Consider the following 5,890-nt stretch of genomic DNA (forward strand, 5'->3'; position numbering starts at 1 on the left):
AAACAATTTACCAAAACATTTTTGGGCAGAAGCAGTGAATACAGCATGCTATGTTCAAAATAGGATCTATATTAGACCTATTTTGGAGAAAACAGCATATGAACTCTTTAAAGGAAGAAAACCCAATATCTCTTACTTTCATCAATTTGGATGTACATGTTACATTCTGAACGACAAGCTCTACCTAAAGAAATTTGATGCCAAGGCCCAAAGAGGAATCTTTTTAGGTTACTCTGAAAGGTCAAAGGCATACAGAGTGTATAATTCAGAAACACTTTGTGTTGAAGAATCTATGCACGTTAAATTTGATGAAAAGGAGCTTGAAGATAAAACTTCAAAGCAAGGTGAAAGTTCTGCAGAGATACAGGTTCCTGAAGCTACTCCAGAACCTGATCAGATAGCTGAATCTGAAGATAGTCCAGAAGCTGAACCCACATCAGAAGCACAAGATGAAGCTGCTTCTGATGAAGCACAAGATGGCTCACATCAAGCAGATCCTCCCAGAAACACATTCAAACACAAGTCTTCACATCCTGAGGAGCTAATCATTGGAAACAAAGATAGTCCAAGAAGAACAAGATCACATTTCAGACAAGAGGAGTCAATGATTGGACTAATCTCAATGATTGAACCTACAACAGTTGGTGAAGCACTTTCAGATGATGGATGGATCCTAGCTATGCAAGAAGAGTTGAATCAATTTCAAAGAAATGATGTGTGGGATCTGGTACCCAAACCTCAGCACAAGAACATTATTGGAACAAAATGGGTATTCAGAAACAAGCTGAATGAGCAAGGTGAAGTAACAAGAAACAAAGCCAGGCTTGTTGCACAAGGGTATAGTCAACAAGAAGGCATTGATTACACTGAAACGTTTGCTCCAGTTGCAAGATTGGAAGTAATCAGGTTACTTCTTTCCTATGCAGTTAATCATGGCATAATATTATATCAAATGGATGTCAAGAGTGCATTTCTAAATGGTGTCATAGAAGAAGAAGTGTATGTCAAGCAACCTCCTGGATTTGAGGATATTAAATATCCTGACCATGTTTTTAAACTGAAGAAATCACTATATGGCTTGAAACAAGCTCCCAGAGCTTGGTATGATAGACTAAATAATTTCTTAATCAAAAATGATTTTAAAAGAGGACATGTTGATACTACACTCTTCAGAAGGACCCTTGAGAAAGATATTCTTGTTGTGCAAATATATGTTGATGATATAATATTTGGTTCTACTAATGCATCTCTTTGCAAGGAATTTTCTGAGTTAATGCAGGATGAATTTGAAATGAGCATGATGGGAGAGCTGAAGTTCTTCCTGGGCATTCAAATCAATCAATGCAAAGATGGAGTCTATGTTCATCAATCAAAGTACACAAAGGAGCTTCTGAAGAAGTTCAAACTTGAAGATTGTAAAGTGATGAACACTCCAATGCACCCTACGTGCACCTTAAGCAAAGAAGATGAAGGAGCTAAAGTAGATCAGAAGCTGTATAGAGGTATGATTGGTTCTTTGTTATACCTCACTGCATCTAGGCCAGATATTTTATTCAGTGTATGCTTGTGTGCTAGATTCCAATCAGATCCTAGAGAATCTCATATGACTGCTGTCAAGAGAATCTTCAGGTATTTGAAAGGAACGACTAATCTTGGACTCCTTTATAGGAAATCCTTAGATTATAAGCTAATTGGATTCTGTGATGCTGATTATGCTGGTGATAGGATTGAAAGAAAGTCAACCAGTGGCAATTGTCAATTTCTGGGTGATAATCTTATATCCTGGGCTAGCAAAAGACAAACAACTATTGCTATGTCTACAGCAGAAGCAGAATACATTTCAGCTGCAAGTTGTTGTACACAACTACTTTGGATGAAACATCAGTTGGAAGATTATCAGATAACTGCTAACAGTATTCCCATTTATTGTGATAATACTGCTGCTATTTGTTTGTCTAAAAATCCAATTTTGCATTCAAGAGCTAAGCACATTGAAATCAAACACCATTTTATCAGAGATTATGTTCAAAAAGGAATTTTAGATATACAATTCATTGATACTGAAAATCAATGGGCTGATATATTTACTAAGCCTTTAACTGTTGAAAGATTTGATTTTATAAAGAAAAATTTGAACATGCACTTTGTATCTGATTAAATGCTTGCTTGCTCCTGAATAGGATTTTAGGTTCTGAAGTTAGTTCAGAAGCGGTAGTCCATCAGAAGCTCCTTATTGAGGTTCTGAGGAAAACTCGCTTCTGATGATGACGTCAGCATCTGAAGTCCAGAAGCTGGATTTGTTGCTTCTGAATAGTTGAATTAGTGGAAACGTTGGAAGTTACCTTTTAAAAAAAGTAACTTCTGGCCCATTAACTTGGTAGTTACTCTGTGAACTTCTTACGTGGCCTGTATGTGTTGGTGTATAACTAAAAGGGCAATGATGATTTAATAGCTTTGAAAGTACTTTTCACGCGCCCCCAATTTTGTCATTAATGTTATGTTTGTTTGTCTCTTTTGAATTGCAATCGTTTTACTTTTAACACTTTGACAATTCACACACTACTCACTCACAACAAACACATTTGCTCTCAAACTTCTTGCGAAGTAAGCGCATTCTCTCAACCTTAGAACCTTAAAATCTTCATCTTCTTCAAATCTTCGTCAATCATCATCAAATGGCATCATCAAGCTCAAAAGTTTCAGAATCTACTTCACGGATGGTCCCTGAATTTGACTACAAAGGAAGAAGCATGAAATTGGAAGAATGGGAACTACAGGTTCAAATAGAAAATCCGGTGGATTTTGAATCACTCGCCTTCCATGAGTGTTGGATCAGAAGCTACTATGAAGAGCAGGAACTTATGCATTACTTCAAGATGTTGAATGGACCAACATACGAAGCATTGGTAAGACACTTCTGGGTAAGGGCTAAGATTTATGACAAAGCTGCGTCTATAACTGAAGAAAGTCAAATGGTGTTGATTTATCCCGAACTGGAAGGGAAGACCAGAGAAGAAATGGGACTTGAGCCATTTACAGGTATTGAAATCAGGTCAAGTATTTGTGGTATTCCAGTGAGAATTGCGGAATGGCAGATAGAAGCTGTACTCTGTAGAGAGGCCTCTGGAAAATACTCTGGAATTGATCTCTCAAATACAGCTGAAGAACGCCTCTGGAAGGAAAAAGTAAACTTGGCCCTGTACAACTCAACGCAAGCAGGAAAGTATGCTGATCTAAGCATGGATAAGAAGCTACTTCTGAAGATTCAGAATGAGGACTTACTTCCATGTGGTGGTAGTGAGAAACCCAATTTGGCACAAAAAGTCTTTCTTCAACACTTCATTAAGAAGGAGAAAGTGAACGTGCCAAAATATATGTTCAAATACTTGATAGAGTGTCTGAAACAGAGTCAGCTGCAGAATAGAACCTGGGTACCTTATGGAAGACTCTTGTCAGAAATATTCTATCAAGGAGGAGTCTTGGACAAGCTAAGCAGTGCTGAAGCCTTCACAGATGAGCTGCTTGATACTAAAACTGGAAAGTTCATTAATGCACAAACCCTCAAGAATATGAAGTTGATCCCTGCTGTCACCAAGCTTCATACAGATTTGAGTGAATCACTTGTTAAGTCTGATCTTATGAAGGACTTTCCACCCATCTGCAAGAAGGATCCCATTGAAGTGCAGATGTACTATATCAAGGAACATTTTGAGGCAACCAATGAGAGAATCAGATTGGAAGATATTCCAGAGGAAATGTATGGTGGTGCTCTGCCACGAGCCAGAGGCAGAAAGTCAAAAAGGAAGATGACTGCAGAGCAATATCTAGAGGTTGAACAATCTGCTAAAAAGGCAAAAGCTGCTACTGACAAGCTCAAAATTGGTAGTTCATCAGTACCTTCTATTGAAGAAGCCATTGAAGACATGGATTCCAGGATGATCATGGATGTTGGCATTACTCTTGATCAACCTGCAATACCAAAGAAGAAAAGGAAGCAAGCAGTAAGGAGGACCAAGAACTTCCCTCATGTTTCTAAGAAGACTGAAGCTGCTACTATTGTGTCAGAAGCTATTGGAAAAGCTATGGAGATTGCTGCTGAGCTACAAGAGTCTGTAGTTTCAGAAGCCAAGCAACTGTTGCTGATGACCAGTGAGTCTGTTAAAGAGGATTCTGATCCTGAACCAGAGAAGGTAATTAATATATCATCAGATTCCGCATCCACACCATTATCAGATTCTGATGATTCTGATGATGATATACCCTTAGCCCAACTCTTTCAAAAACCAGTAAAAAGCAAGTCAACATCAACCAAAACCAACAAAAAACCCTCTCAGTCAACTACTTATGAGCCAGTTGGTCACATAATTAATGAGAAGTTGGCTGAAATGGCTGTGCAGAGAGAAAAAGTCATTGAGACTATCTTTCGCCTTAACCCTCAACCCCTTAACATTCAACCTCTCAACATGATTCCTCCAGAAAATGTTGAGTCTACTTCGGAAAAGGCCTCTGAAGCAACTCCAGAAGCAGCTGCTTCTGAAAATGTTGTTTCAGAAAACCCCCATCAACAAACACCTGAACCACATAAATCCACAACACCCCCACAATCACCAACAGCTACCATTGACCCCCAACTCAACACTCAAACATCAACTTCACCACAACAACCACCAACTGAAATTGAACACTCCCCACAACCAACTCCCATGGATGTTGACAACTCTCTAGTCAATGTTCAAGCCTCAACCTCCACCACACACATTGCCTCTGACCAGCCTTCATCTTCAAACACACAAACACACTTTACCATTCCAGTTCCTAACCCTGTTCAAGATTTGGAAATCAGTGATTCTGATCTTGAAATCCTTGAACAACCACCCTCAAACATCCTGGAATCTGGATATATTTATTCTGAGCTTCTCACAATCCTGAGTCAGATGCATCATCTTGTGGATCAACGAAGGACAATTGATCTCACAAGTGCATATGAAGACTCCTGGGCATCTCTTCAGAACCGGGCAACTGAGCTAATTGAAAGCATAAGGGCTAAGTGCATCAGAAGCAAAGAAGCTTCTGTCAGGAAGTTAATGGAGCATCTGAATCAGAGTCTCAAAGTAAGAAGTTCTACACTGCTCCTGGCAAACCAGCCTTTCTTCTCAGAAACGGCCTACTTGACCAGAGAAGCAAGGTTGTGTAAGCTTCTGAAGAAACAGATGGCACAGCAGCAGCAAGAAGCTAGAGAAAGGGAACAGGCTCTTCTCCAGAGGCAACAACAGCTTGAAGAACTGTTGCAGAAGAAGATTGAAGAAATGGAGAAGATGAAGAAACAACAACAAACCAACCCTTAGTTGCACACATTTGTGTTATTTTTTTTTGTTGTTTGTTTTAAATTCTTAGTCCTTGTTTCTGAAACCATCTTGTTTTATTTCTCTATGCTTCTGAATGCTTACTGCTTCTGACTGCTTACTGCTTCTGATAATTGGATATTCATGTTCATATATTTTGATCTGATTTATTTAATTAATTTCTTGTATACTCTCTTTTGTTTGAGTTTTTCTCAAATCTTTTTGTCTTTTATGCTTATTTGTTTATTTCATTTTTTTGATAATGACAAAAGGGGGAGTATATGTGACAAGTATTTAAAGGCTCTGAGCCCCATTAATGGCATTTGAAATTTTTGAAAAACTTCTATCATTGTGACCTTATTGGTATAAGCTATGAACGAACTAAGAAGTATCAAAATTCAAGTAAAATTAATTGAACCATTCTTCTTTTCTATAAGTTAATTCTTTCATTGATTCAATTTTTTTTAAAAGCTCTGATATTTTTTATTATGCGAAAAATGAATTTAATTAACCTGGATAGAACTTAGGGGGAGCTTACAAACCTCACC

The sequence above is a fragment of the Medicago sativa genome, chromosome 2, assembly GCF_051527215.1.
Source record: "Medicago sativa cultivar Bolivia chromosome 2, Bolivia_mono, whole genome shotgun sequence".
In the NCBI taxonomy this organism is placed as follows: domain Eukaryota; kingdom Viridiplantae; phylum Streptophyta; class Magnoliopsida; order Fabales; family Fabaceae; genus Medicago; species Medicago sativa.